Below are 19,240 nucleotides of genomic sequence, written 5' to 3' on the forward strand. Positions count from 1 at the left end.
CAGTAGGTAGTAGGTAGTAGACAGTAGGTAGTAGGCAGTAGGTAGTAGGTAGTAGGCAGTAGGTAGTAGGTAGTAGACAGTAGGTAGTAGGTAGTAGTCAGTAGACAGTAGGTAGTAGGTAGTAGACAGTAGGTAGTAGGCAGTCGGTGGTATGTAGTAGGTAGTAGACAGTAGACAGTAGGTAGTAGGCAGTAGGTAGTAGACAGTAGGCAGTAGACAGTAGGTAGTAGACAGTAGGCAGTAGGTAGTAGGTAGTAGACAGTAGGTAGTAGGTAGTAAACAGTAGGCAGTAGGTAGTAGGTAGTAGACAGTAGGTAGTAGGTAGTAGACAGTAGGTAGTAGGTAGTAGATAGTAGGTAGTAGGCAGTAGGTAGTAGGTAGTAGACAGTAGGTAGTAGGTAGTAGGCAGTAGGCAGTAGGTAGTAGGCAGTAGGTAGTAGGCAGTAGACAGTAGGTAGTAGGTAGTAGGCAGTAGGTAGTAGGTAGTAGACAGTAGGTAGTAGGTAGTAGACAGTAGGCAGTAGGTAGTAGACAGTAGGTAGTAGACAGTAGGTAGTAGGTAGTAGACAGTAGGTAGTAGGTAGTAGACAGTAGGTAGTAGGCAGTAGGTAGTAGGTAGTAGACAGTAGGTAGTGGGTAGTAGGCAGTATGCAGTAGGTAGTAGGCAGTAGGTAGTAGGCAGTATACAGTAGGTAGTAGGTAGTAGGCAGTAGGTAGTAGGTAGTAGACAGTAGGTAGTAGGTAGTAGACAGTAAGCAGTAGGTAGTAGGTAGTAGACAGTAGGTAGTAGACAGTAGGTAGTAGGTAGTAGGCAGTAGGTAGTAGACAGTAGGTAGTAGGTAGTAGGCAGTAGGTAATAGGCAGTAGGCTGTAGGTAGTAGGTAGTAGGCAGTAGGTAGTAGGTAGTAGACAGGTAGTAGGTAGTAGACAGTAGGCAGTAGGCAGTAGGTAGTAGACAGTAGGTAGTATACAGTAGGTAGTAGACAGTAGGTAGTAGGTAGTAGACAGTAGGTAGTAGGTAGTAGACAGTAGGTAGTAGACAGTAGGTAGTAGGCAGTAGGTAGTAGGTAGTAGACAGGTAGTAGGTAGTAGACAGTAGGCAGTAGGTAGTAGGTAGTAGACAGTAGGTAGTAGGCAGTAGGTAGTAGGCAGTAGGCAGTAGGTAGTAGACAGTAGGTAGTAGGCAGTAGATAGTAGGCAGTAGGCAGTAGGCAGTAGGTGGTAGGTAGTAGGTAGTAGACAGTAGACAGTAGGTAGTAGGCAGTAGGCAGTAGGTAGTAGATAGTAGGCAGTAGACAGTAGGTAGTAGACAGTGGTCAGTAGGTAGTAGACAGTAGGTAGAAGGTAGTAGACAGTAGGTAGTAGGCAGTAGGTAGTAGGTAGTAGGTAGTAGACAGTAGGTAGTAGGTAGTAGACAGTAGGTAGTAGGTAGTAGGCAGTAGGCAGTAGACAGTAGGTAGTAGGTAGTAGGTAGTAGACAGTAGGTAGTAGGTAGTAGACAGTAGGTAGTAGGTAGTAGGCAGTAGGTAGTAGGTAGTAGACAGTAGGTAGTAGGTAGTAGGTCGTAGACAGTAGGTAGTAGGTAGTAGACAATAGGTTGTAGGTAGTAGACAGTAGGCAGTAGGTAGTAGGTAGTAGACAGTAGGTAGTAGGCAGTAGGTAGTAGGCAGTAGGCAGTAGGTAGTTGGTAGTAGACAGTAGGTAGTAGGTAGTAGGCAGTAGGCAGTAGGCGGTAGGTAGTAGGTAGTAGACAGTAGGTAGTAGGCAGTAGGCAGTAGGTAGTAGATAGTAGGCAGTAGGTAGTAGATAGTAGGCAGTAGACAGTAGGTAGTAGACAGTAGGCAGTAGGTAGTAGGTAGTAGACAGTAGGTAGTAGGTAGTAGACAGTAGGTAGTAGGTAGTAGACAGTAGGCAGTAGGTAGTAGGCAGTAGGCAGTAGGCGGTAGGTAGTAGGTAGTAGACAGTAGGTAGTAGGCAGTAGGCAGTAGGTAGTAGATAGTAGGCAGTAGACAGTAGGTAGTAGACAGTAGGCAGTAGGTAGTAGGTAGTAGACAGTAGGTAGTAGGTAGTAGACAGTAGGTAGTAGGTAGTAGGCAGTAGACAGTAGGTAGTAGACAGTAGGTAGTAGGCAGTCGGTGGTATGTAGTAGGTAGTAGACAGTAGACAGTAGGTAGTAGGCAGTAGGTAGTAGACAGTAGGCAGTAGACAGTAGGTAGTAGACAGTAGGCAGTAGGTAGTAGACAGTAGGTAGTAGGTAGTAAACAGTAGGTAGTAGGTAGTATGCAGTAGGTATTAGGTAGTAGGTAGTAGACAGTAGGTAGTAGGTAGTAGATAGTAGGTAGTAGGCTGTAGGTAGTAGGCAGTAGGTAGTAGGCAGTAGACAGTAGGTAGTAGGTAGTAGGCAGTAGGTAGTAGGTAGTAGACAGTAGGTAGTAGGTAGTAGACAGTAGGCAGTAGGCAGTAGGTAGTAGGTAGTAGACAGTAGGTAGTAGACAGTAGGTAGTAGACAGTAGGTAGTAGGTAGTAGACAGTAGGTAGTAGGTAGTAGACAGTAGGTAGTAGACAGTAGCTAGTAGGCAGTAGGTAGTAGGTAGTAGACAGGTAGTAGGTAGTAGACAGTAGGCAGTAGGCAGTAGGTAGTAGACAGTAGGTAGTAGGCAGTAGGTAGTAGGCAGTAGGCAGTAGGCAGTAGGTAGTAGACAGTAGGTAGTAGGTAGTAGGCAGTAGGTAGTAGGCAGTAGGCTGTAGGTAGTAGGTAGTAGGCAGTAGGTAGTAGGTAGTAGACAGGTAGTAGACAGTAGGTAGTAGGTAGTAGACAGTAGGTAGTAGGTAGTAGGCAGTAGGTAGTAGACAGTAGGTAGTAGGTAGTAGGCAGCAGGTAGTAGGCAGTAGGCTGTAGGTAGTAGGTAGTAGGCAGTAGGTAGTAGGTAGTAGGTAGTAGACAGGTAGTAGGTAGTAGACAGTAGGCAGTAGGCAGTAGGTAGTAGGTAGTAGACAGTAGGTAGTAGACAGTAGGTAGTAGACAGTAGGTAGTAGGTAGTAGACAGTAGGTAGTAGGTAGTAGACAGTAGGTAGTAGACAGTAGGTAGTAGGCAGTAGGTAGTAGGTAGTAGACAGGTAGTAGGTAGTAGACAGTAGGCAGTAGGTAGTAGGTAGTAGACAGTAGGTAGTAGGCAGTAGGTAGTAGGCAGTAGGCAGTAGGTAGTAGGCAGTAGGTAGTAGGCAGTAGGCAGTAGGTAGTAGGTAGTAGACAGTAGGTAGTAGGCAGTAGGCAGTAGGTAGTAGATAGTAGGCAGTAGACAGTAGGTAGTAGACAGTGGTCAGTAGGTAGTAGGTAGTAGACAGTAGGTAGAAGGTAGTAGACAGTAGGTAGTAGGCAGTAGGTAGTAGGTAGTAGACAGTAGGTAGTAGGTAGTAGACAGTAGGTAGTAGGTAGTAGGCAGTAGGCAGTAGGCAGTAGACAGTAGGTAGTAGGTAGTAGACAGTAGGTAGTAGGTAGTAGACAGTAGGTAGTAGGTAGTAGGCAGTAGGTTGTAGGTAGTAGACAGTAGGTAGTAGGTCGTAGACAGTAGGTAGTAGGTAGTAGACAATAGGTTGTAGGTAGTAGGCAGTAGGTAGTAGGTAGTAGACAGGTAGTAGGTAGTAGACAGTAGGCAGTAGGTAGTAGGTAGTAGACAGTAGGTAGTAGGCAGTAGGTAGTAGGCAGTAGGCAGTAGGTAGTAGGTAGTAGACAGTAGGTAGTAGGCAGTTAGTAGTAGGCAGTAGGCAGTAGGCAGTAGGTAGTAGACAGTAGGCAGTAGGTAGTAGGCAGTAGGCAGTAGGCGGTAGGTAGTAGGTAGTAGACAGTAGGTAGTAGGCAGTAGGCAGTAGGTAGTAGATAGTAGGCAGTAGAGAGTAGGTAGTAGACAGTAGGCAGTAGGTAGTAGGTAGTAGACAGTAGGTAGTAGGTAGTAGACAGTAGGTAGTAGGTAGTAGGTAGTAGGCAGTAGACAGTAGGTAGTAGGTAGTAGACAGTAGGTAGTAGGCAGTCGGTGGTATGTAGTAGGTAGTAGGTAGTAGACAGTAGACAGTAGACAGTAGGTAGTAGGCAGTAGGTAGTAGACAGTAGGCAGTAGACAGTAGGTAGTAGACAGTAGGCAGTAGGTAGTAGACAGTAGGTAGTAGGTAGTAAACAGTAGGTAGTAGGTAGTATGCAGTAGGTAGTAGGTAGTAGACAGTAGGTAGTAGGTAGTAGATAGTAGGTAGTAGGCTGTAGGTAGTAGGTAGTAGACAGTAGACAGTAGGTAGTAGGCAGTAGGTAGTAGACAGTAGGCAGTAGACAGTAGGTAGTAGACAGTAGGCAGTAGGTAGTAGGTAGTAGACAGTAGGTAGTAGGTAGTATACAGTAGGCAGTAGGTAGTAGGTAGTAGACAGTAGGTAGTAGGTAGTAGACAGTAGGTAGTAGGTAGTAGATAGTAGGTAGTAGGCAGTAGGTAGTAGGTAGTAGACAGTAGGTAGTAGGTAGTAGGCAGTAGGCAGTAGGTAGTAGGCAGTAGGTAGTAGGCAGTAGACAGTAGGTAGTAGGTAGTAGGCAGTAGGTAGTAGGTAGTAGACAGTAGGTAGTAGGTAGTAGACAGTAGGCAGTAGGTAGTAGACAGTAGGTAGTAGACAGTAGGTAGTAGGTAGTAGACAGTAGGTAGTAGGTAGTAGACAGTAGGTAGTAGGCAGTAGGTAGTAGGTAGTAGACAGTAGGTAGTGGGTAGTAGGCAGTATGCAGTAGGTAGTAGGCAGTAGGTAGTAGGCAGTATACAGTAGGTAGTAGGTAGTAGGCAGTAGGTAGTAGGTAGTAGACAGTAGGTAGTAGGTAGTAGACAGTAAGCAGTAGGTAGTAGGTAGTAGACAGTAGGTAGTAGACAGTAGGTAGTAGGTAGTAGGCAGTAGGTAGTAGACAGTAGGTAGTAGGTAGTAGGCAGTAGGTAATAGGCAGTAGGCTGTAGGTAGTAGGTAGTAGGCAGTAGGTAGTAGGTAGTAGACAGGTAGTAGGTAGTAGACAGTAGGCAGTAGGCAGTAGGTAGTAGACAGTAGGTAGTAGACAGTAGGTAGTAGACAGTAGGTAGTAGGTAGTAGACAGTAGGTAGTAGGTAGTAGACAGTAGGTAGTAGACAGTAGGTAGTACGCAGTAGGTAGTAGGTAGTAGACAGGTAGTAGGTAGTAGACAGTAGGCAGTAGGTAGTAGGTAGTAGACAGTAGGTAGTAGGCAGTAGGTAGTAGGCAGTAGGCAGTAGGTAGTAGACAGTAGGTAGTAGGCAGTAGATAGTAGGCAGTAGGCAGTAGGCAGTAGGTGGTAGGTAGTAGGTAGTAGACAGTAGACAGTAGGTAGTAGGCAGTAGGCAGTAGGTAGTAGATAGTAGGCAGTAGACAGTAGGTAGTAGACAGTGGTCAGTAGGTAGTAGACAGTAGGTAGAAGGTAGTAGACAGTAGGTAGTAGGCAGTAGGTAGTAGGTAGTAGGTAGTAGACAGTAGGTAGTAGGTAGTAGACAGTAGGTAGTAGGTAGTAGGCAGTAGGCAGTAGACAGTAGGTAGTAGGTAGTAGACAGTAGGTAGTAGGTAGTAGACAGTAGGTAGTAGGTAGTAGGCAGTAGGTAGTAGGTAGTAGACAGTAGGTAGTAGGTAGTAGGTCGTAGACAGTAGGTAGTAGGTAGTAGACAATAGGTTGTAGGTAGTAGACAGTAGGCAGTAGGTAGTAGGTAGTAGACAGTAGGTAGTAGGCAGTAGGTAGTAGGCAGTAGGCAGTAGGTAGTTGGTAGTAGACAGTAGGTAGTAGGTAGTAGGCAGTAGGCAGTAGGCGGTAGGTAGTAGGTAGTAGACAGTAGGTAGTAGGCAGTAGGCAGTAGGTAGTAGATAGTAGGCAGTAGGCAGTAGGTAGTAGATAGTAGGCAGTAGACAGTAGGTAGTAGACAGTAGGCAGTAGGTAGTAGGTAGTAGACAGTAGGTAGTAGGTAGTAGACAGTAGGTAGTAGGTAGTAGACAGTAGGCAGTAGGTAGTAGGCAGTAGGCAGTAGGCGGTAGGTAGTAGGTAGTAGACAGTAGGTAGTAGGCAGTAGGCAGTAGGTAGTAGATAGTAGGCAGTAGACAGTAGGTAGTAGACAGTAGGCAGTAGGTAGTAGGTAGTAGACAGTAGGTAGTAGGTAGTAGACAGTAGGTAGTAGGTAGTAGGCAGTAGACAGTAGGTAGTAGACAGTAGGTAGTAGGCAGTCGGTGGTATGTAGTAGGTAGTAGGTAGTAGACAGTAGACAGTAGGTAGTAGGCAGTAGGTAGTAGACAGTAGGCAGTAGACAGTAGGTCGTAGACAGTAGGCAGTAGGTAGTAGACAGTAGTTAGTAGGTAGTAAACAGTAGGTAGTAGGTAGTATGCAGTAGGTAGTAGGTAGTAGGTAGTAGACAGTAGGTAGTAGGTAGTAGATAGTAGGTAGTAGGCTGTAGGTAGTAGGCAGTAGGTAGTAGGCAGTAGACAGTAGGTAGTAGGTAGTAGGCAGTAGGTAGTAGGTAGTAGGTAGTAGGTAGTAGGTAGTAGACAGTAGGCAGTAGGCAGTAGGTAGTAGGTAGTAGACAGTAGGTAGTAGACAGTAGGTAGTAGACAGTAGGTAGTAGGTAGTAGACAGTAGGTAGTAGGTAGTAGACAGTAGGTAGTAGACAGTAGGTAGTAGGCAGTAGGTAGTAGGTAGTAGACAGGTAGTAGGTAGTAGACAGTAGGCAGTAGGCAGTAGGTAGTAGACAGTAGGTAGTAGGCAGTAGGTAGTAGGCAGTAGGCAGTAGGCAGTAGGTAGTAGACAGTAGGTAGTAGGTAGTAGGCAGTAGGTAGTAGGCAGTAGGCTGTAGGTAGTAGGTAGTAGGCAGTAGGTAGTAGGTAGTAGACAGGTAGTAGACAGTAGGTAGTAGGTAGTAGACAGTAGGTAGTAGGTAGTAGGCAGTAGGTAGTAGACAGTAGGTAGTAGGTAGTAGGCAGCAGGTAGTAGGCAGTAGGCTGTAGGTAGTAGGTAGTAGGCAGTAGGTAGTAGGTAGTAGGTAGTAGACAGGTAGTAGGTAGTAGACAGTAGGCAGTAGGCAGTAGGTAGTAGGTAGTAGACAGTAGGTAGTAGACAGTAGGTAGTAGACAGTAGGTAGTAGGTAGTAGACAGTAGGTAGTAGGTAGTAGACAGTAGGTAGTAGACAGTAGGTAGTAGGCAGTAGGTAGTAGGTAGTAGACAGGTAGTAGGTAGTAGACAGTAGGCAGTAGGTAGTAGGTAGTAGACAGTAGGTAGTAGGCAGTAGGTAGTAGGCAGTAGGCAGTAGGTAGTAGGCAGTAGGTAGTAGGCAGTAGGCAGTAGGTAGTAGGTAGTAGACAGTAGGTAGTAGGCAGTAGGCAGTAGGTAGTAGATAGTAGGCAGTAGACAGTAGGTAGTAGACAGTGGTCAGTAGGTAGTAGGTAGTAGACAGTAGGTAGAAGGTAGTAGACAGTAGGTAGTAGGCAGTAGGTAGTAGGTAGTAGACAGTAGGTAGTAGGTAGTAGACAGTAGGTAGTAGGTAGTAGGCAGTAGGCAGTAGGCAGTAGACAGTAGGTAGTAGGTAGTAGACAGTAGGTAGTAGGTAGTAGACAGTAGGTAGTAGGTAGTAGGCAGTAGGTTGTAGGTAGTAGACAGTAGGTAGTAGGTCGTAGACAGTAGGTAGTAGGTAGTAGACAATAGGTTGTAGGTAGTAGGCAGTAGGTAGTAGGTAGTAGACAGGTAGTAGGTAGTAGACAGTAGGCAGTAGGTAGTAGGTAGTAGACAGTAGGTAGTAGGCAGTAGGTAGTAGGCAGTAGGCAGTAGGTAGTAGGTAGTAGACAGTAGGTAGTAGGCAGTAAGTAGTAGGCAGTAGGCAGTAGGCAGTAGGTAGTAGACAGTAGGCAGTAGGTAGTAGGCAGTAGGCAGTAGGCGGTAGGTAGTAGGTAGTAGACAGTAGGTAGTAGGCAGTAGGCAGTAGGTAGTAGATAGTAGGCAGTAGAGAGTAGGTAGTAGACAGTAGGCAGTAGGTAGTAGGTAGTAGACAGTAGGTAGTAGGTAGTAGACAGTAGGTAGTAGGTAGTAGGTAGTAGGCAGTAGACAGTAGGTAGTAGGTAGTAGACAGTAGGTAGTAGGCAGTCGGTGGTATGTAGTAGGTAGTAGGTAGTAGACAGTAGACAGTAGACAGTAGGTAGTAGGCAGTAGGTAGTAGACAGTAGGCAGTAGACAGTAGGTAGTAGACAGTAGGCAGTAGGTAGTAGACAGTAGGTAGTAGGTAGTAAACAGTAGGTAGTAGGTAGTATGCAGTAGGTAGTAGGTAGTAGACAGTAGGTAGTAGGTAGTAGATAGTAGGTAGTAGGCTGTAGGTAGTAGGTAGTAGACAGTAGGTAGTAGGTAGTAGGCAGTAGGTAGTAGGCAGTAGACAGTAGGTAGTAGGTAGTAGGCAGTAGGTAGTAGGTAGTAGACAGTAGGTAGTAGGTAGTAGACAGTAGGCAGTAGGCAGTAGGTAGTAGACAGTAGGTAGTAGGTAGTAGGCAGTAGGTAGTAGGCAGTAGGCTGTAGGTAGTAGGCAGTAGGTATTAGACAGGTAGTAGGTAGTAGACAGTAGGTAGTAGGTAGTAGACAGTAGGTAGTAGGTAGTAGGCAGTAGGTAGTAGGTAGTAGACAGTAGGTAGTAGGTAGTAGGCAGTACGTAGTAGGCAGTAGGCTGTAGGTAGTAGGCAGTAGGTAGTAGGTAGTAGACAGGTAGTAGGTAGTAGACAGTAGGCAGTAGGCAGTAGGTAGTAGGTAGTAGACAGTAGGTAGTAGACAGTAGGTAGTAGGCAGTGGGTAGTAGACAGTAGGTAGTAGACAGTAGGTAGTAGACAGTAGGTAGTAGGTAGTAGACAGTAGGTAGCAGGTAGTAGACAGTAGGTAGTAGGCAGTAGGTAGTAGGTAGTAGACAGGTAGTAGGTAGTAGACAGTAGGCAGTAGGCAGTAGGTAGTAGGTAGTAGGCAGTAGGTAGTAGGCAGTAGGTAGTAGACAGTAGGTAGTAGGTAGTAGGTAGTAGGCAGTAGGTAGTAGGTAGTAGGCAGTAGGCAGTAGGCGGTAGGTAGTAGGTAGTAGGTAGTAGACAGTAGGTAGTAGGCAGTAGGCAGTAGGTGGTAGGTAGTAGGTAGTAGACAGTAGACAGTAGGTAGTAGGTAGTAGGCAGTAGGTAGTAGATAGTAGGCAGTAGACAGTAGGTAGTAGACAGTAGTCAGTAGGTAGTAGGTAGTAGACAGTAGGTAGTAGGTAGTAGACAGTAGGTAGTAGGTAGTAGGCAGTAGGTAGTAGGTAGTAGACAGTAGGTAGTAGGTAGTAGTCAGTAGACAGTAGGTAGTAGGTAGTAGACAGTAGGTAGTAGGCAGTCGGTGGTATGTAGTAGGTAGTAGACAGTAGACAGTAGGTAGTAGGCAGTAGGTAGTAGACAGTAGGCAGTAGACAGTAGGTAGTAGACAGTAGGCAGTAGGTAGTAGGTAGTAGACAGTAGGTAGTAGGTAGTAAACAGTAGGCAGTAGGTAGTAGGTAGTAGACAGTAGGTAGTAGGTAGTGGATAGTAGGTAGTAGGCAGTAGGTAGTAGGTAGTAGGTAGTAGACAGTAGGTAGTAGGTAGTAGGCAGTAGGCAGTAGGTAGTAGGCAGTAGGTAGTAGGCAATAGACAGTAGGTAGTAGGTAGTAGGCAGTAGGTAGTAGGTAGTAGACAGTAGGTAGTAGGTAGTAGACAGTAGGTAGTAGACAGTAGGTAGTAGGTAGTAGACAGTAGGTAGTAGGTAGTAGGTAATAGACAGTAGGTAGTAGGCAGTAGGTAGTAGGCAGTAGGCTGTAGGTAGTAGCTAGTAGGCAGTAGGTAGTAGGTAGTAGACAGGTAGTAGGTAGTAGACAGTAGGCAGTAGGCAGTAGGTAGTAGGTAGTAGACAGTAGGTAGTAGACAGTAGGTAGTAGGCAGTAGGTAGTAGGTAATAGGTAGTATACAGTAGGTAGTAGGTAGTAGACAGTAGGTAGTAGGTAGTAGACAGTAGGTAGTAGGTAGTAGGCAGTAGGTAGTAGGTAGTAGACAGGTAGTAGGTAGTAGACAGTAGGCAGTAGGCATTAGGTAGTAGGTAGTAGGCAGTAGGTAGTAGGCAGTAGGTAGTAGGTAGTAGACAGTAGGTAGTAGGCAGTAGGTAGTAGGCAGTAGGCAGTAGGTGGTAGGTAGTAGGTAGTAGACAGTAGACAGTAGGTAGTAGGTAGTAGGCAGTAGACAGTAGGTAGTAGGTAGTAGACAGTACGTAGTAGGTAGTAGGTTGTAGACAGTAGGTAGTAGGCAGTAGGCAGTAGGTAGTAGGCAGTATGCAGTAGGTAGTAGGCATTAGATAGTAGGTAGTATACAGTAGGGAAGTAGGTAGTAGGCAGTAGGTAGTAGACAGTAGGTAGTAGGTAGTAGACAGTAGGTAGTAGGTAGTAGACAGTAGGTAGTAGGTAGTAGGCAGTAGGTAGTAGGTAGTAGACAGGTAGTAGGTAGTAGGCAGTAGGCTGTAGGTAGTAGGTAGTAGACAGTAGGTAGTAGGCAGTAGGTAGTAGGCAGTAGGCAGTAGGTAGTAGGTAGTAGGCAGTAGGTAGTAGGTAGTAGGCAGTAGGCAGTAGGCGGTAGGTAGTAGGTAGTATGTAGTAGACAGTAGGTAGTAGGCAGTAGGTAGTAGGCAGTAGGCAGTAGGCAGTAGGTGGTATGTAGTAGGTAGTAGACAGTAGACAGTAGGTAGTAGACAGTAGGTAGTAGGTAGTAGACAGTAGGTAGTAGGTAGTAGGCAGTAGGTAGTAGGTAGTAGACAGTAGGTAGTAGGTAGTTGTCAGTAGACAGTAGGTAGTAGGTAGTAGACAGTAGGTAGTAGGCAGTCGGTGGTATGTAGTAGGTAGTAGACAGTAGACAGTAGGTAGTAGGCAGTAGGTAGTAGACAGTAGGCAGTAGACAGTAGGTAGTAGACAGTAGGCAGTAGGTAGTAGGTAGTAGACAGTAGGTAGTAGGTAGTAAACAGTAGGCAGTAGGTAGTAGGTAGTAGACAGTAGGTAGTAGGTAGTAGATAGTAGGTAGTAGGCAGTAGGTAGTAGGTAGTAGACAGTAGGTAGTAGGTAGTAGGCAGTAGGCAGTAGGTAGTAGGCAGTAGGTAGTAGGCAGTAGACAGTAGGTAGTAGGTAGTAGGCAGTAGGTAGTAGGTAGTAGACAGTAGGTAGTAGGTAGTAGACAGTAGGTAGTAGACAGTAGGTAGTAGGTAGTAGACAGTAGGTAGTAGGTAGTAGGTAATAGACAGTAGGTAGTAGGTAGTAGGCAGTAGGTAGTAGGCAGTAGGTTGTAGGTAGTATATAGTAGGCAGTAGGTAGTAGGTAGTAGACAGGTAGTAGGTAGTAGACAGTAGGCAGTAGGCAGTAGGTAGTAGGTAGTAGACAGTAGGTAGTAGACAGTAGGTAGTAGGCAGTAGGTAGTAGGTAATAGGTAGTATACAGTAGGTAGTAGGTAGTAGACAGTAGGTAGTAGGTAGTAGACAGTAGGTAGTAGGTAGTAGGCAGTAGGTAGTAGGTAGTAGACAGGTAGTAGGTAGTAGACAGTAGGCAGTAGGCATTAGGTAGTAGGTAGTAGGCAGTAGGTAGTAGGCAGTAGGTAGTAGGTAGTAGACAGTAGGTAGTAGGCAGTAGGTAGTAGGCAGTAGGCAGTAGGTGGTAGGTAGTAGGTAGTAGACAGTAGACAGTAGGTAGTAGGTAGTAGGCAGTAGACAGTAGGTAGTAGGTAGTAGACAGTACGTAGTAGGTAGTAGGTTGTAGACAGTAGGTAGTAGGCAGTAGGCAGTAGGTAGTAGACAGTAGGTAGTAGGTAGTAGACAGTAGGTAGTAGGTAGTAGACAGTAGGTAGTAGGTAGTAGGCAGTAGGTAGTAGGTAGTAGACAGGTAGTAGGTAGTAGGCAGTAGGCTGTAGGTAGTAGGTAGTAGACAGTAGGTAGTAGGCAGTAGGTAGTAGGCAGTAGGCAGTAGGTAGTAGGTAGTAGGCAGTAGGTAGTAGGTAGTAGGCAGTAGGCAGTAGGCGGTAGGTAGTAGGTAGTAGACAGTAGGTAGTAGGCAGTAGGTAGTAGGCAGTAGGCAGTAGGCAGTAGGTGGTATGTAGTAGGTAGTAGACAGTAGACAGTAGGTAGTAGGCAGTAGGTAGTAGACAGTAGGCAGTAGACAGTAGGTAGTAGACAGTAGGCAGTAGGTAGTAGGTAGTAGACAGTAGGTAGTAGGTAGTAGACAGTAGGTAGTAGGTAGTAGGCAGTAGGTAGTAGGTAGTAGACAGTAGGTAGTAGACAGTAGGTAGTAGGCAGTAGGTAGTAGGTAGTAGACAGTAGGTAGTAGGTAGTAGGCAGTAGGCAGTAGGTAGTAGGCAGTAGGTAGTAGACAGTAGGTAGTAGGTAGTAGACAGTAGGTAGTAGGCAGTAGGTAGTAGACAGGTAGTAGGTAGTAGGCAGTAGGCAGTAGGCAGTAGGTAGTAGGTAGTAGGCAGTAGGTAGTAGGCAGTTGGTAGTAGGTAGTAGACAGTAGGTAGTAGGCAGTAGGTAGTAGGCAGTATGCAGTAGGCAGTAGGTGGTAGGTAGTAGGTAGTAGACAGTAGACAGTAGGTAGTAGGTAGTAGGCAGTAGACAGTAGATAGTAGGTAGTAGACAGTACGTAGTAGGTAGTAGGTTGTAGACAGTAGGTAGTAGGCAGTAGGCAGTAGGTAGTAGGCAGTAGGCAGTAGGCAGTAGATAGTAGGTAGTATACAGTAGGGAAGTAGGTAGTAGGCAGTAGGTAGTAGACAGTAGGTAGTAGGTAGTAGACAGTAGGTAGTAGGTAGTAGACAGTAGGTAGTAGGTAGTAGGCAGTAGGTAGTAGGTAGTAGACAGGTAGTAGGTAGTAGGCAGTAGGCTGTAGGTAGTAGGTAGTAGACAGTAGGTAGTAGGCAGTAGGTAGTAGGCAGTAGGCAGTAGGTAGTAGGTTATAGGCAGTAGGTAGTAGGTAGTAGGCAGTAGGCAGTAGGCGGTAGGTAGTAGGTAGTAGACAGTAGGTAGTAGGCAGTAGGTAGTAGGCAGTAGGCAGTAGGCAGTATGTAGTAGGTAGTAGACAGTAGACAGTAGGTAGTAGGCAGTAGGTAGTAGACAGTAGGCAGTAGACAGTAGGTAGTAGACAGTAGGCAGTAGGTAGTAGGTAGTAGACAGTAGGTAGTAGGTAGTAGACAGTAGGTAGTAGGTAGTAGGCAGTAGGTAGTAGGTAGTAGACAGTAGGTAGTAGGTAGTAGACAGTAGGTAGTAGGCAGTAGGTAGTAGACAGTAGGTAGTAGGTAGTAGGTAGTAGGCAGTAGGCAGTAGGTAGTAGGCAGTAGGTAGTAGGCAGTAGACAGTAGGTAGTAGGCAGTAGGTAGTAGGTAGTAGACAGTAGGTAGTAGACAGTAGGCAGTAGGTAGTAGGTAGTAGACGAAAACGAGATGTGTTCCCTGCGGGCCGCACGGCACATCTACGCAAACTTGCTGTCCCAACGTCGCAAGGCCAGCAAGGCCGCGGCCAGGCATACCGTGGCTGCAGCCACCCTCCCATCGGAAGAGGTCTGCGCTGTGGGTTGCCCTACAGAATGGAGATCCGGGGGTCGGCCAGCTCGGGACGGGCCAAGCCACCAGGATCAACCCAAGCCATCTGGGGCGCTCACGCGGTGCTACAACTGTGGCCTCCGGGGCCATGTGGCTTCGGGATGCCGGGCTCCTCGACAGCGCGGTGCGACACCTCGGCCGGACGACGCGCCTCTACCCAAGGCTCACCAACAAACTCCCGCAAGTCGTGGCACCCCACATGTTTGGCCTACGCACACACCTGTGACACACTCACGCACTGCAACGAACGGTGTCAGAAATCGCCTGTCGTTGCGTCGAAAGGTGCCACGATGGGGAGGGCGTTCCAACCGGGCCAGTGGTCTGAGTTGGCCCATCGCGTTGTTGCCGCGCCGGCGGGGTTGTCGGTCGTTGTGGGGAATATTGATGGGGTTGAGGTGCGGGTCTTAGTTGATACGGGAGCATCGGCGACCATTGTGTCCGATTTAATTCATAACATTCTTCCCGTTCAAAGCCGCCCTTTACTCTCCCTTGATTTTCCGTGCTATGCTGCCAACGGGGGCTCGCTGGGCATTATCGGACAGATCCGCGCGCAAATTTCTATTGGGGACAGGAGGAGGAGGCTGCTTTTCGCTCCCTTCGGGACACCCTAGTGGGGGCCATTAAGTTATCCCGACTTTCGAAACCCTTCTTGCTCGATACGGACGCAAGCAACACGGGCATTGGGGGCGTGCTTTCCCAGGTTGTCGAAGGCGTAGAGAATGTGGTAGCATATGGCAGTCGGGTTTTGTCTCCGGCGGAACAGAGGTACTGTGTTACCCGTCGGGAACTATTGGCAATCGTTTACTTCATTCAGCAATATCGCCTATATCTGTACGGTCGCCATTTCACCGTCCGCACAGATCATGCGGCGCTGCAGTACGCCTTGGAGATTCTCCAATATTTTGATTTCGAGACTACATATCGTAAGGGCGTTCGCCACACGAACGCAGACGCTCTGTCGCGGTTGCCGCCCACCTCCGAGTGCGCTTGCCTCCTGGGTTCGGGGCGTTGCAGACCTCCGAATGTAATCTCTGATTCGGTCCTTGCGGCCGCCGCTGATGCGCCTTCAATTGCGGGTCCTATTGAGCAAGAAGGGAGGGATTCTTTGTTAGGATTGTCTGTTGCGGAGTGGGGGCGCCTCCAAATGGAGGACACCTCCCTCCTCGCGTTGTGCCGTCGCATCGGGGGATCTGGTCGGGGGGTGGAAAATGTTGACTCGTGGGGGTTGCTCCAGGGTCTCTTGATGCATTGGGACGGGAGATCCCGCCGCCACCGGCTGGTGGTGCCTTCCACACTGAGGGGTAGAGTGGTGTGGGCTGCTCACGAGCGACTCGTGCACCTGGGGACTCACAAAACCCTTGCCATGCTCCAGCTGGATTTTTCTTGGCCGGGCATGGCAAGGGACGTGGATGATCTTGTAGGGTCTTGTACTCAGTGCGCGCAACGGAAGCCACCAGCAAGGGGGTCCAACCCACCATTGCAGTCTATCAAGGTTTCCCGGGTTAACGAACTCGTCGCGCTTGATATTTTGGGCCCATTCCCCGCTACACCTAGGGGAAATAAATACCTATTGACCGGGGTGGTATATTTTACGCGATGGCCTATTGCCTGGCCCCTCGCCAACCAGTCGGCAGCAGCCATCGCGGAGGCCTTTGTCCAGGGCTACGTCCTCTACAAAGGTACTCCGGAGCGGCTGCTGACCAACCAGGGGAAAAATTTCTCGGGTAAACTTCTCCACGAGGTGTGCGAGCTCCTGGGTACGAAGAAAATCCGTACCTCCCCATATCATCCGCAAACTGACGGGATGGTGGAGCGTCTGCATCGGACTATCACGTCCATGCTGTCTCAACAGGTGTTTGAATCCCAGACCGACTGGGACCTTCATATTCCGGGGGTTTTGGTGGCCTACAGAATGGCTCCTCATGCGGCGACCGGATTTTCGCCTTTCTTCCTAATGTACGGTCGCGAGGCTAACCCGCCTGTCGCGACTCAGCTGCGGATCTCCGCGCCGCATGCGAAATCCAAATTGGCCGACCATGTCAAATTCAAAATCTCTAAATTGACAGAGGCACGGGAGGCGGCCATCCAAAATTCAGACCTCCGCCAGAGGGCGAATGAAAGGCTCAAGCTGGGCCGGGTACATGTGTGCTCCGGTGGAAACCGGGTGACAAGGCGTGGTTGCATTGTCCCCAACTTCCGCTGGCGACCTCGTCCAAGCTGTTGCGGCCGTGGCGGGGGCCCGTGGAAGTGGTGCAGGTCTTGCGGCCACAATGTGTACGTATCCGGTGGGGGAAGCGTCGGTGGTTCGTGCACCCCTCGCGGTTGAAACCGTTCGTTGCACCCCATGTTCCTACCACACACACACATGACCAAACATGTGAGGGGTCCACCGACTCCCGGAGTCTGACTTCGCTGCATTCGCCTGACTTGCCACCGACTGTTCCGCCTCCAGGTGCACCAGGATTGACGTGCTCGCGACCGCCAACCCCTCCCGGGGGGGTCGGAGGTCGCTCGTTGGCGAAGCCAGACACTCTCGCACCCGAACTATTGACACCCACCGCCAGGCCGCCCGGGGCTGCCCCTTGTGACGGTCCCGCTGCAAGAACGCGCGCCAAAACGCGCAGACTTTTGTGAGGTCGGCCGCTCGTGCAACCCTTGCTAGGGTCGCGGGGTGGGGGGTCCTTGAAATTGTATATATGTTGGTTTCTTACGGAATGGGGTATTTATTTGGGGGGGTGCGTTGGGTTAATTTTTTTCCCTCTCTCGATAGTGTTGTTGTTACTGTTGTTGTTGTTATTGTTGCTGTTGTTGTTGTTTACACGAGGCACACACGGGTTTTGGGGGGATGCATCTTTTATTATGAATTTTGTTGCAGCCGGGACGGCTGCGGGCTGTACAGGGGGGGGTGATGTAGAGGTGTTACGGGAGGGCGAACAAACACACCAGGGGTGGTTATGCCCGCACGCGGAAGGATGCTTACATCCACATCCGCACCGTTTAGCCTGGGGGGCTAAAACGGTGCTGTGATCCCCCACGGCCCCACCCCTCGGGGGGGGAGTTGCTCTATAAGGCGGTGAGCCGGTGGGCTCGGGGTTCAGTGTTTAGCTTAAACCAGCGAAGAAGGAAGACCGGCTAGATAGGCCCTGGGACTCCCCTGGATCGCCGTCCTTCTAAGGACCGACCAGGGCAAGCCAGTGGCGTGGCCCCGAGAGCCCAGAGCCGATGTTCTTATAAGAGCCGGTCTGGGGACTCAGGGTGCCGTAATCCCAGCTTGGCCAGAGCGGGGTCAGCTAGCCTCCCCTAGCTCTGTAGTGGAGGACCTGGGAGTAGGCTAGCCGGGATAGAGATTGTGGGGTTTCTGGTTAGACGGGTGAAGGGGCCGATACCCCTTCGAGTGTTGTATATCTTGGCCTGTATATAGTGGAACGTTCAATAAATAAGTGTGCCTCCGACTACGTCGTCCAAGTCTCTTTGAACCTACTACACATAGAGACCCAAAGAGATACAGGAAAGACAATTCACAGTCGTGCGATTGTGGCCATGCAGCCCGCACGACTGACCGCACAGTGGGCCCACTGTGGTCGTCTGGAGGAGGAGGAGGAACAGCGACATGACACGAAGTCTCTCTCCGCTGAAACCCTCTCGTCGTGGCGAGCAGTAGCAGCAGCAGACGTCTCTCTGCGTTGGCGTTTCGCCCCTGGACGCGATTGCCAAACGCCAGAATAGAATTCCAATGAGGGCCGTGGACTCGTACAGGAAAACGAAGCGTGGTTTGCGGGTGCGAGCAGAAGCGCTCCCAGTTATTGAACTATTCACTGTTGAGGCCTCGCATGCAGGGTGAGAGGCCTTCACGGCCGCGACACGAGAGCACGTGGGGAGCACGTGGAGAGCACGTGGAGAGCACGCGCCATGCGCCACAATGGCGAGCGCGCGAGAGTGTGTGTCTGTGTGTGCGCGTGAGTTTCCGTAACGGTCCTGGGCCTCTCCTAGGTCGACTTAGCCTCAAATGAGTACCTGGCGTGGTGTGTAAACATCGCCACTAAAGAGACAAAGGCGGTCGGGCGTGGTGCTGGCCAACCATCCCCCTCGAGTACTGTTCCGGCCTTCATAGGTGCTCGCTAACAGCACTTGCCCGAAAGGTATGTTAAGGCTATACGGGGGGTCTTTGTCTTTAGATTGTTAGTGTTAGTTCACGTGTGTGTGTGAGTTTATGTTTGTGGAGAGCAGGAGCGGTTAGCATGCTATGCTACAAACCCGGCGACCCAAGTTCGATTCCCGCTCACGGCCACCAACCGCAGTGACGATTACCTGAACCGCCCCTGGGCCTCCCCTAAGTCAACTCAGCCTCAAAATGAGTACCTGGTGCGGTGTGTAAATATCGCCACTGGGGAGACAAAGGCGGTCGGGCGTGGTGCTTGCCACCCACCCCCATCGTGTACCGTTCCGGCCTTCATAGGTGCTCGCTAACAACACTTGCCCCTACAGTCTGTTAAGGCTATATGGGGGATACAGTAGAACCTCTGGTCACGAACGCTTCTGACCACGACCAAATCGGGTTACGACCAATAAATTCACAAAATTTTTGAATCTGGTGACGAACACAAACTCGGGTGACGATCAAACACGGCCGCGGCCGATTTCCCCTTCCGCGCCATTTTTTTTGTAAGCGCCAAACTTCCTGTTGTTTGCTGTTTGTTTACAACAAACAACACAAAGCGTAACAGTTATATATATATAACTTTTGTTATATAAAATTCCTAGTAAGATATAAATTTTGTGAGTGTAGTCATACCCCTCCCCCCTCATTCAAGCCGTAATTTAGAGAGCAAAAGCGCTGAGTACGTAAATCGCTAACATAAGAACCCGTTAATCTCTTCTCGCATCATTCATACGATGATGCGGTGAAGTAAACGTTCATACGATATTACGGTGAATGCTTCCAAAAACAATACTGTACCCAAATATTACTGTTAACTTACTTTCAATAGAAACATGAATTGCTTATACGAATATTCTCTCTCTCTCTCTCAGAATCGACCGACTGATGTAGCAGACGAAACAATCATCTTGTTGAACGATTCTAAACCTTGACGCGGCAATGTTAGTTTTCTCTGTTGTTCAAGGTTTTTTCAGTGTTATTCAATGTTTTTACATTTAGTTTACTATTACATTGTGAATTCTATGGCATAATTAACTATTTTTGTGCTTAAAAATCTTTAAAAACAATATTTATATACAGTTCGTAGGAGTCTGGAACGGATTAATCGTATTTACATACAATCCAATGGGGAAATTAGGTTCGAGTCACGACCAAATCGGGTTGCGACCAAAGTTATGGAACGAATTATGGTCGTGACCAGAGGTTCTACTGTATTTGTCTTTGTGTGTGACTGCGTCCGTCAATGTGTGTGCAGGCTGTCATTCTTAAACCATGGCAGCATGACATCGTATCAAAGGGCTCAACTCACGTCTCTATTTCCGCTTTGCGGCCGGATGACCTCTGTTTACCAAAAGAATCGGACCCAGTCTGCGTTTGGTAATCGACGCGCGTCTAATTTCGCACAGAATGGAGAGACCGGAAGATGCTTACACACGACGC

At 48.5% G+C, this 19,240-nt stretch overlaps 1 long non-coding RNA gene across 5 annotated transcripts in view; it reads left to right on the plus strand.

Moving 5' to 3' along the window:
• Positions 1-17,093, plus strand: part of LOC144733481 (uncharacterized) — a 39,577-nt gene extending 22,484 nt beyond the window's left edge. For 2 of the 5 annotated variants that reach the window (XR_013588369.1, XR_013588365.1), the window contains 2 exons: positions 1-13,821; positions 16,094-17,093. The exon at positions 1-13,821 is cut by the window's left edge. This is a non-coding gene — a long non-coding RNA (uncharacterized LOC144733481). The remainder of the gene's footprint in view (positions 13,822-16,093) is intronic. The other 3 variants (XR_013588366.1, XR_013588368.1, XR_013588367.1) reach the window with 3 other exon arrangements.
• Positions 17,094-19,240: the final 2,147 nt, after the last annotated feature.

This window comes from Lampetra planeri, chromosome 47, assembly GCF_965212315.1.
Source record: "Lampetra planeri chromosome 47, kcLamPlan1.2.h2, whole genome shotgun sequence".
NCBI lineage: Eukaryota > Metazoa > Chordata > Hyperoartia > Petromyzontiformes > Petromyzontidae > Lampetra > Lampetra planeri.